Here is an 11,983-nt window from a genome sequence, read left to right as displayed (position 1 = left end):
AAGACCAGCCAGAAATTGTAGCACGTAAATGTTTGAGAAGGTCGATGTAGATTTTTGAGCTGTGAGGTGTTTTGTTAGAGCGCTCTCTTGTGGTAAAATGCCATCAGCATGATTTCTGTTCCACATTTTTTTAAAGGGCACATTTAGCAATCCACAGCATCATAATTTTGACAAAGATAAGATGCAATGTGGGGTTGAACCTTCTAGTATCTTGTTGGATTCTGGACCCTTCTCACCCCCTCCCCAAAAAACTTAAAGTGCATTCACTCCATCAAAGAGGAATGTTTTAGAGTTCTTAGATTATAAGAACTCTTAAAATACACGGCGTTAAACACATATGGAAAGCAACATTCCTTACTCATTTGGGAACATAGAAAGTCTTCTTCATGAAATGACACCCATCCTGAATGTCCTTTAGCTGGCCATGTAAGGGATGGTTTCTTTCCCTAGAATCAATACTACTGTCAGATACTGACAGCATGAGGTTGATATAGTGGCTGGGTGGATAATGTCACCCATCACTGCCCAAGATGTCTTAAAATGCTATGATGTCAAGTGCACACATCTGCAAGGAAAATATATCTTCAGTGCAGTGACGGCCCACCTGCCTCAGTCCCTGAATGGAAGTGAGTGTGGCTTTTCTCTGATACCTCATCCTATAGGACTACAGGAACTCAAAGTGAGGATACCAATACTGAAGGAGTAATTACATTCAAGTATTTCCGTAATTTGTTACTATGTAAAACATAAACCATTCCCATGGCTTCAAAATGCTCTATCTACAAGCTTCACTAAAAATAAATATCTCTGTGATAAATCCCACCCTTAACCAGGAAACCTGGTTATGAATGAGACATGAGTCCTTCTCTTTGATAAATCAAATTTCAGGCCTTGAAGAGACCCTGGAGAAGATGTATTTCAACGGTGTTATTTCACAGAATGAAAAAAAAAAAAAAAAAGAGGTGTAGGGATTTTCCCAAGGTCTCATAGTAAAAAAACAAAACGAAACAAAAAGAACCAGTAAGCCTGGAATTAGAAGGGAGTGTCTCAGCAACAAGTAGCATGACTTGTCATCCTTGGCTCCATCCTGTCAAAGAGCTTTCCAGGATCCAATTCTCTATCCTGGCCTGTAGTCCACCATCTGACTCAGTGGTTCCTGAATTGCTACTAAAACTTCTGTCCTGTTACTGAGTGGTCTTTCCTGGTTCTTTGCTCATACTGATAAATAAGTAACAACCATACTCTTTAAGACAAGACTAGCATGGATTGAAAACCACAACCAAACTCAATATAATGATAAATACAAAACATTCTTCCTGGAAATTTCTGAAATTCCCATTCCATGTAGGTTCATGTACTATGAAACTTGTCAGCAAAACTTCTTATACAAAATGGAATTTGAGTATGTAAAGGAACTGATAATATGCCATTTTTTATTTTAAATGCCCCTCCATGACTGGTTTTATAGGTTATTAGGAAGTACCTTTTAGTCATTTATGAAAATAAAAGTCCATAGAATGATTTAATATAGGTAAAAGAACTGAAGAGATGTCTTTAATCCGTTGCCTTCAGCTGATACATTACATACAGATGTGTTCCTAGGCCAAATGGTGCTCTAGGGTTGATGGACTTCCACCAGGATCTGATGTGATTGTGGTAGTAACAGAGATGCCCACAAGATGGCACTCTTCTTTATTTTTAATTCATTGTAAGCAAAAAAATAAAATAAAATAAAATAAATGTATGTCTGATTTTCACACACTCAGATAAACAGGACTGTGAAGTATGTTGCTAATTTCATGCGCTTTATGTTGTAACATACATCACAGTTAATGAAAATCTGCTCCCCACTTCCCTGAGGTTGAGGCATGTGACAATGGAGAGCTTCTGTCTGACTCTCTCCAAGACCTGGAAAAGGGTATTGATGGTGCTCTTAAAGTTAGCCAAGCTTTGGGAGAAAGGCTGTGTGTGGGTGTGTGTAGGTGTGGGTGTGGGGGGGGGTGGGGGTGTGTTTGCGTGCACTTGCGCACACACAGGTGTATGTACATACTGCAAAATTATTTATTTTTCCTAAGAGATAATGTTTGTCTCAAAAGTATGTTAATTAAATTCTATCCATCTTAAGAGTTTTCTATCTTCAAGGATAAAGTAGAGAGTCTCCAACCACTGCCCCTTCCTCTACAAACCTCCCCTCCCGAAGGGACTTTACTGTCTCTCTCTCTCTCTCTCTCTCTCTCTCTCTCTCTCTCTCTCACACACACACACACACACACACACACACACACACACACCAGTTTCTCTCCAGTGTATTGAAATAAGAAAGTTTTTGTAGTTGTCTTCAGTAGGCAGCAGCTAGCATTTGATTTGGCAGGAAGATGGGTGAAAAGAAAATAGCACATGGAGGTTACAAGAAGACTTCAGTGACTGGGCCAGAGTTCTCAAAGCTTGATTTCAAAGAACTCTAGTTCCACAAATTGGACAGAAATATTTTTCTAATAAAATAAATAAATGGCTTTCCAACAAATGGTGCTGGAACAACTGAATGTCCATATATAAAAAAAGATGAACCTGAACACAGACATTACACCTTGCACAAAAATTAACTCAGAATCGATCACAGGCATAAATATGAAATGGAAAAATATAAAAACTTCTTGAAGAAAACGTAAGAGAAAATCTACCTGACTTTGGGTTTGGTAATGAGTTTGTAAATACAACGTCAATAGCACAGATTATGAGAGAAAAAACTGATAAGCTAGGCTTTATTAAAATTAAAACTTCTGCTCCGTTAAAGACACTGCTAAGAAAATGAAAAGACAAGCCTGGAAGACTGGAAAGAAAATGAGAAGATAAACTGAAAGAAAATATTTGCATAATACATGTCTGAAAAATGCTTCATATCCAAAGTACAAAAGAACCTTAAAAGTCAGTATTAAAAAAAATAAAAGGAGAATAAAAAGGAGGCAAAAGATCTGAACAGACACATCACTAAAGAAGATCTACAAATGGCAAATAAGCATATGAAAATGTGCTCAACATCATTTGTCCTTAGGGAATCGCAAGTGAAAACAAGATACTACTATACAACTATTAGAATGACTACATCCAAAAAACTGACAACACCAAATGCAGGTGAAGATACAGAGCAACAGAAACACACATTCATTGCTGACGGGAATGCAAAATGGTTCAGCCATTTTGAAAGACAGTTTGGCAGTTTCCTACAAAATTAAACACAGTCTTAACATATGACTCAGCAATTGCACTCCTAGGTATTTATCTAAATGACTTGAAACTTATATCCGACAGAAATCTGCAGATTGGAAGCAACCAACATGTCCTTTAACAGGTAAATGGATAAAAAACTGTGGTTCATCCAGACAATGGAATACTAGCCAGTGATAAAAAGAAACAAGCTATCAAGACACAAAGACATGGCTCAACAAAAGAAGCCAGTCTGAAAAACCTACCTGCTACATGATTCCAATTATATGACATTCTGGAAAGACAAAACTGTATAGATAGGAAACAGATCAGTGGTTGCCAGGAGTTTGGAGGGTGAAGTTGGGTACATGAATTGCAACGGATTCTGGGGGGGTGCTGAAACTATTCTCTGTGTTACTGGAAACTAGATGCAAATTAGAAAAAAAAATTACTTAGGAGGACAGAAGATCCCAGAATGGAATACAAATTGTGACAAGCAACCAACTATATTACAAATGTGTGAACATTTGTTCACACCTCACTGAACGGAGTGGGGAAAATGGTACTGACTGAAGCAACTTTGGAAATGAGCAGAATCTGTAACACCAAAGTAAAAAGGAACTGTACGTGGCACTGTGCTCCAGCTGATAAAGCTGTTTTCCTTGGGGATTTGGGTTAAAAATTCTGATACTGCTATACATGTATACTAGAATTAAACAATTAAGTAAATGGATGATAAATGTCAGGAACCTCATTTCTCACTGTTGGAGAAATCTGTGAGAATTTACAGATAAATGAGGGGAGAAGGCTAGAGTGATCCGTGTAGTGACAAATTAGAGTTGGAGATACTAGTATGAATGAACTCATGTTTAGTTTAATGTAGATACAGATGGTTACATATAGAAAAATTTAAAGATATGTATAACGCATATATTTTCTTGCTCTTTTACAGCTGAGAGAAGCTAGAAGCAATATCCCAACAGCAATGAGCACACTTAGCGCCCATATTTTGGTTTCTAATGCTAATTCTCCAATGAAGGAAACCAGGGCTGCTTGGAAAAATGGCAGATTCAAGGACTGGGGCAGGAAATATACAAGATGAGCCTGGAGCATCTTGCAGTGCCAGAGAGAAAAAAAAAAAAATTTAACTTGATGTATCACAGGGACACAGGAGCCATCTAAAGAGCTCCCAGTAGCCAAAGCTAAAACAATTTGAGCAATAAAGTTATACTGGACTATAATCCAAAGTATGAAATAAATATCCATGATCCCATACTAACATAAATGACCAAATAAATAGGAAAGAATAAATAAGGAAAAGACACAAATCCACCATGATAAATTCCAAGTTAATTGCATAGATACTCTATCCTCAAGGAGGTGGTGCATAACTTCCAACTCCTTAAATGTGGGCTGCACATAGTGACCTTCTTTCACAGAGAACAGCATGGAAAGAGAAGGAAAGAGTAACTTGACAGGGGAGAAACCTGACAAACTCTACCTCAGCTAGGTGATCAACATTAACATCAACAGTGACAGGTCATGTTGATAGGATGACCCTTGATATAAAATGATAAAAATGGCATTTTACCTCTATGATCTTCCTTCAAAAAACATATTACCCTAATCATGAGGAAAACATCAGACAAATTCCAACTGAGGGACAGTCTACAAAATATCTGACAAGATAATCCTCAAAACTGTCAAGGTAACCAAAAACAAAGAAAGTCTGAGGAACTGCCACAGGACTACTAAATGTAGTGTGATATCCTGGATGGGAACCTGGAACAGAAAAAGGACATAAATAAAACCTGAGGAAATCTGAATGAACCATGGGCTTTAGCTAATAATGTATCAATGTTGGTTTACTCATTGTAACAAATATATCATGCTAAGGTAAGATGTTAATAAAATGAGAAACTGGGTATAGAGAATACAGGTACCCTCTGTACTATTTTCACAATAATTCTGTAAAACTAAAACTATTATAAAATTAAACGTTTAAGTTTTCAAAGGTTGAGTCTTTTCCCAATTAACACATAAACACACACACACACACACACACACACATACACACACACACACACACAATTAATGGCAAGATTTTTCTTCCATTTTTATTAAAATTCTGATGCAGAGGCAGTAGAGTGAGTGATTACCAACAAAGGTATTGGAATAAGATATTTCAGCTCTGCCTCTCCTAGCTGTATGCCTTTGAGAAAGCTGCTTAACCTGTCTGAACCTCAGCTCTTTCAGTCGAATGGAATCATGATAACCTACTTCTTAGGCATAACGCAAAAATTAAATGTCATAATCTGTATCAAGCACTTAACACAGTGCCTGCCACAGAGTAACTTCAAAAAATATTGCTATTACTGGCTACCTAGTGTGGACTGATTGACAAAACAAATGTCCTGGTTTACTTAGAAAAACTCAGAACATGCAAAATCTTTTTTTTTTTTTTAGTACTTTTCCTTGTGATGAGAACTTTTATGTTTTTTGTGGGTTTTTTTTTTTTTTTTGAGAGAGAGAGACACAGTGAGGGTGGGGGAGGGGCAGAGAGAGATGGAGACAGAATCTGAAGCAGGTTCCAGGCTCTGAGCTGTCAGCGCAGAGCCTGATGTGGGGCTTGAACTCACAGACTGTGAGATCATGACCTGAGCTGAAGGCGGATGCCCAACCGACTGAGCCACCCAGGTGCCCCTATGCAAAATCTTTATATCAAGTCCTTTATTGTGGATGTGAGAATGATAAATTCTTTTTTTTCATTTTTCAGTTTTTTCTAAGTTTATTTATTTTTGAGAGAGAGAGAGAGAGAGAGGGGGGCACAAGCAGGGGAGGGGCAGAGCCACACAGAATCCAAAGCAGGCTCCAGGCTCTGAGATGTCAGCACACAGCACCATGCAGGGCCCGAACCCATTAGCCATGAGATCGTGACCTGAGTAAAGTCCGATGCTTAACCGACTGAGCCACCCAGGCACCCCGAGAGAAAAAAAAAATTCTTAATCTTACTCTATCAAGTACCAACATCAATTTCACAAAAATATTCAAACAGCTATTTACCCTAGATTCAACCGATATATTCTAACTGATAGAAAGCCTTTCTGGTGAGACAGATTTGGGGGTTTCTTCTCTAATTTCCTCAATCTGCCTCCTGGGCTCAGCCCATACAAATGAGTTTTTAGTCCCTAGCTCTGTGAGGACAATCTGAACAAGGTGTCCTCTCTCCCTTCTCTTCACCATGCCCTTGTGTCTTCTTTTGCTCTGCCTTTTCTTTCGCTCCATCACTCCCCTTCCTCTCCCCAAACCTGTCCATGCCTCTCCTTTGATATACATGGAGCAAGTATCTTCTGTTCTATCTCTGCTCCATGTTCAAGTCCAAAGAATGGAGGAGAAAATGGAGAGGACTAAAACGCAATCAAACTCTATACCCAGAAATAGTTAACTTCCACTAGCAAACCTTCTTAAATGTTATTGAGCTAATAGGGAAGTCCTCCAAAGGCTTACTTCTACAACCTAACCTCAGCAAGAGCCAGTCTCCATCCAGGAAAGGAGGTGAGGAAAGATACAAGAAGGACCATCACTATAGATGACATTTCCTAGAAATATTTTATATGTAAATTTTTGAGGCATGGAACCTGTACACATATGATTATAGAATTTTCAATCAAGAAAATTGCTCCTGGTTTATATAACACATGGAAGATGGGTCCTTATTCTGTGATGTCCCCAGAAGTGACTCAGAGGGACTTGACCACAAGAACAAGTCTGAAAGTCACCTCCTAAAATTAAGACTCACCATGCTGGTTTAACATGTTCATACAGAATAGAAAACATGTCTCTGAGGGCTTCTTGGCCTTTTCCATGCTTTCTGATCTTGTGGGACCAAAACCCTCCCCAATCTAGGCAGCTTGATATTTCCTACAGCTTTTACTACCGTAATTTAATTGCAGTCATTGTCACATGGTTTCAGAAAGTAAGCCCTTAACTCTTCTCCCTAAAGGAACTGGTCTGATCTTTAACAAAGGAGGCAAGAATATGCAATGGGAAAAAGACAGTCTCTTCAACAAATGGTGTTAGGAAAACTGGACAGCAACATGAAAAAAATGAAACTGAACCACTTTCTTACAACACACACACACACACACACACAACTTAAAAAGGATTAAAGACTTAAATGTGAGACCTGAAATGACAAAAATTCTAGAAGAGAGCACAGGCAGCACTTTCTCTGACACTGACTTTAGCAACATTTTTCTAGTTATGTCTCTTGAGACAAGGGAAACAAAAGTAAAATATACTACTGGGACTACATCAAAGTAAAAAGTTTCTGCATAGCAAAGGAACAATCAACAAACTAAAAGTCTACTAATTGAGAGAAGATATTTTCAAATGACATATCCAATAAAGGGTTAGTATTGAAAATATATTTTAAAAAATGATACACCTCAACACACACACACACATACACACACACACACACACAATCAAAATAGAAAACAGGCAGAAGACATGAACAGACATTTTTCTAAAGACATACAGATAGCCAACAGACACATGAAAAAAGTGTTCAACATCACACATCATCAGGGAAATGCAAATTCAAACCACAATGAGTTATCACCTCACACCTGTCAGAATGGCTAAAATGAAAAAGACAAGAAACAACAAATGTTGCCAAGGATGTGGAGAAAGCGGAGCCCCGATACACTGCTGGTGGGAATACAAACTGGTGCAGCCACTGTGGAAGACAGTATTGAAGTTCCTCAAAATATTAAAAATAGACTATATGTTCCAGTAACTCCGCTACTGAGTATTTACCCAAAGAATACAAAACACTAATTTGAAAAGATATATGTACCCCTATGTCTACTCCAGCATTATTTATAACAACCAAGATATGGAAGCAACCTAACTGTCCATTCATAGGTGAATGGACAAAGAAGATATAATGTGTGTGTGTGTATATATACATATATATATATATATATATATATATATATATATACTCAGCCATAAAAAAGAATACAATCTTGCCATTTGCAACAACACAGATGGATCTAGAGGGTACAGTGCTAAATGAAATAAGTCGGAGAAAGACAAATACCATATGATTTCACCCATATGCAGAATTCAAGAAATAAACAAAGAAAAAAAGAGACAAACAAAAAACAGACTTTTCACTTTAGAGAACAAGCCGACAGTTGCCAGAGGGGAGGAGGATGGGAAATGGGTGAAATAGGTGAAGGGATTAAGAATACATTTATCTTGATGAGCACTGAGTAATGTAGAGAATTGCTCAATCACTATATTGTACACCTGATACTAACATAACACTGTATATTAACTATACTGGGACTAAAATTAAAAAGAAAGAAAATAAAATGATTTGTGCTAGGTCATCAGATTACATGATTTTCAGGACAGGAGACACTGGCCATAACAAAACACTATTTCCTACCCATCATCATATACATATTCACCAACTTGATATGGTCCAAAGTTGATGGAAACTTAAAGGACAAAAAGTGGAGGTATCTGTCTCGCTGCCAAGAAGATGAATGATGTTAGCTATAAAATAAATTCAAGGACATGCCATACTACAATCCAAACACTGTACACTTCCCTGATGGACTTGTACTGTCAGGTCTTGTGATTTGTTGACAGATAGGAAGGAATGAGGTAGAAGGCACATCCCAAGCTAACTATATGACAAAAAAAAAAAAAAAGGCAAGGGGCACCTGGGTGGCTCAGTCAGTTGTGTGTCAGACTCTTGATTTTGGCTCCGGTCATGATCCCAGGGTTGCTGGATTGAGCCCTGTGTCCAGCTCCACGCTGAACATCGAGCCTGCATAAGATATTCTCTCTCTCTCTCTCTCTCTCTCTCTCTCTCTCTCTCCCCCCCCCCCCCCACCGCCCTTCTCTACCACTCTCTTTCTGGAAGAAAGAAGGGAAGAAGGAAAGAAAGAAAGGGAAAGGAAGGAAGGAAGGAAGGAAGAAAAAAGAAAGAAAAAGAAAGAAAGAAAGGGAAAGGAAGGGAGAAAGAAAGAAAGAAAGAAGAAAGAAAGAAAGAAAGAAAGAAAGAAAGAAAGAAAGAAAAAGAGAAAGAAAAAGAGAAAGAAAGAGCCAAGAGAACCATGGAAGCTAAATTCCCAAATGGAAACAGGCCATAGAAGGACAAACCACATAGGACCCCTGAAACTAAAGTCCACTGCCCTGTGCAAATACCATACAGTGGAAAGTCTCTCCTGTGTCTATGAGGGGCAACTCTTTATTATTATACAGTATTACTTATTTATATATTATCTACCTGGTAACATATGAAACTTATTTATTTGACTAAATACTTCGGCTATACCAAACACTATGCAAGAGACATTACCCAAATTATCCCTTTTAATCGTCACAACAACCCTGCGAGGTCAACAGTATTATTCCCAGGGAGGGCAGACCCATCAGGCACAGTGGGGAAACTCCCCGGAAAGAATTCAGCCTCCGTGAACTGGCAGGCTTACGCTAGGGTTCAAGGGAAAGAGAGCCGTGCTGGGGACGAGCCAATCATCCTAACTGCCCCCATGGCCGTCTCACCAGGGACTTGCAGCAGCAGAGCTGGATCCAGACACAGCCCAAATCCTGGGCACTCTCACATCTGCATTCTCTGCCGGGGGGGGGGGGGGGGGGGGGGGGGAGTATTTAAATCATCTTTGAGGAGGAGCCCTCGAAACATTGATATCTAAGTCAGAGTTCCATTATAAAACACACCAGAAGTCTACTAATGGAACTTCCGGTTAAATGTCTTACTTTGATTTAGTCCGCAGTTGAGCGCCGCACGTTTTGTTAGGCTCACGCCTCCTTCAAGACGCTTGGCCCGGCTTGCAGCACGACGACGGGCGGCGGCACGCGGGGCGGGAGAGGCGCGGTGGGCGGCTGCGGCCCCGCGGCCTCACACTCCCGAGCCTCCCAGTGGGCACCATAGCCACGGGTCCCCGCGCGCCTCGTGGTACTCGACGGCTGCCCAGCCGACCTAGGCCCCCTCAGGGACGCGCCACTCGTTCTCAGCCCACCTCCTCTGGGCGCATTGGCGGCCGGCCACAGCGCGGAGTCTGCGCTGTACGTGCTGCCCCGTGGGGCGCCGGGAGAATAGTGACTGCGTGGCGGCCTGACGCTGCGCGGGAATAGCTGCGCATGCGCCTGGCTCAGGAGCCGTAGCCCGCAGACCGATGGGTGTGCTTCCCCAGTGGGGCGTGCGAGACTTCCCACTTGGAATGGCCTGTTACGCGGGTGTAAACCCATTTCAAGAAAGAAGATGGAAACCGGGAGAGCGCTCGGCAGGCAATGTGCACAACAAGTGCTGGACATCAGCCACGGCGGGCTGGTGACCAGGGCGGCCAGCTGAAAAGCTTACTGTCCTCTTGCTTGGAAGTGCCCACCGTGCATCCAAGCGCGAGTTGCTCGCCCACCTGCATGTCACTACCCTGCTGAATGTCTCACGGTGAACCTCTGAGGCCCGAAGGACCTACCGGCACAATAAATGGATCCCCGTGGAAGACAGGCACTGACGTTAGCTCCCACTTTCAGGAAGTGCTAGATTTCATTGACCACGTCAGTGAATTGGGAAGCAACGTCCTGGTCCACTGTGAGGCTGGGATCTCCCATTCGTACCTTATGAAGGCAAAGCAGTTCCGCCTCGAGGAGGCCTTCAATTAGGTCAATCAGATGACTGTCATCTAGCCCAACTTTGGCTTCCAGCTCTAGCAGCTCCTGCAGTATGAATTTGAGATCCTACCTTCCATGCCTACTCCACGGCAGCCAAGAGGAAGCAGCCAGCTCTTAATTTACAGGCTTCTTGCAGACACTGAGCCCTGATGTGCAACGTTCCTACTGCACATTCCCCACTTAAATGCGGGTGCCGGTGTCCACTCTCAGAGCTCTCCAGGAACCCCATGACCACAGCCACATCCTGCTAAAACTGGAATGGGGGAAACAGCGCAGCCCCAAGAACAATCACGATTTTGTTTTTTAAACTCAGGGACATTTCAGGGCGCCTGGGTGGCTCAGTCGGTTAAGCTGTGGACTCTTGATTTCAGCCCAGGTCATGATCCCAAGGTCCTGGGATTGAACCCCACGTCCAGCTTCATGCTGGGTGTGGAACCTGATTAAGATTCTCTGTCTCAGCCCCTCCCCTGCTCATGCTCTTTCTCTCTCTCAAAATAAATATTTTTTTTAATTTAAAAAAAAAAAAACTCATGGACATTTCCTATCTGGGGAGTACTGAAGACCTCACTCTCTCACACTGCCCCAATGGGATAGTGAGTGGTCACCAGGCTTGCAGAGAACTTCAGACTGACCTCAGGGATAGGTTCTTGGGATACAAGGAAGGCCAAGCCTTGAGAGCGCAGCCTGACTACTGTACTTGCAGACCCCCTGTCTTCTCAGGATTGCGCAGTCCTTGCACCTCAAAATTCGGTTTTTCATTTCAAGTGTAAGGCAATAAAACCTGCAGCAGTGTGGGAGAAAGAAGTTGCTAGACCAGGAGAAAAGGCAGTTTCAAAGCCAATCCATTTTGAAGAAAGCACAATTTCCACCTTTTTTTCCCCCTTAACTTTGGCAGTCTTGGTACCTGTCTCTGTTGCTTCAGGACATAAGCTGATCACCATCTAGTCAGCAAAGTAACCCTGTAGGGTTTGTAGGGACATGACATATATGCTGATTTGAACCCTCAAATGTTTTTCAGACTCCCTTTTGGGTACAATGGAAGCAGTTGGTTGAAGTAGCAAAG

The 11,983-nt window shown here is 41.3% G+C and overlaps 1 pseudogene; it reads left to right on the top strand.

The window, feature by feature from the left end:
- The first annotated feature begins 508 nt into the window (after positions 1–508).
- On the top strand, positions 509–11,104 carry LOC122468009 (annotated as a pseudogene).
- The last annotated feature ends 879 nt before the right edge of the window (positions 11,105–11,983 follow it).

This window comes from Prionailurus bengalensis, chromosome B3 (genome assembly GCF_016509475.1).
Source record: "Prionailurus bengalensis isolate Pbe53 chromosome B3, Fcat_Pben_1.1_paternal_pri, whole genome shotgun sequence".
NCBI classification, from domain to species: Eukaryota; Metazoa; Chordata; class Mammalia; order Carnivora; family Felidae; genus Prionailurus; species Prionailurus bengalensis.
Note: the sequence above shows the minus strand (reverse complement) of the source record. Positions and strands in the feature narration are given on the sequence as shown.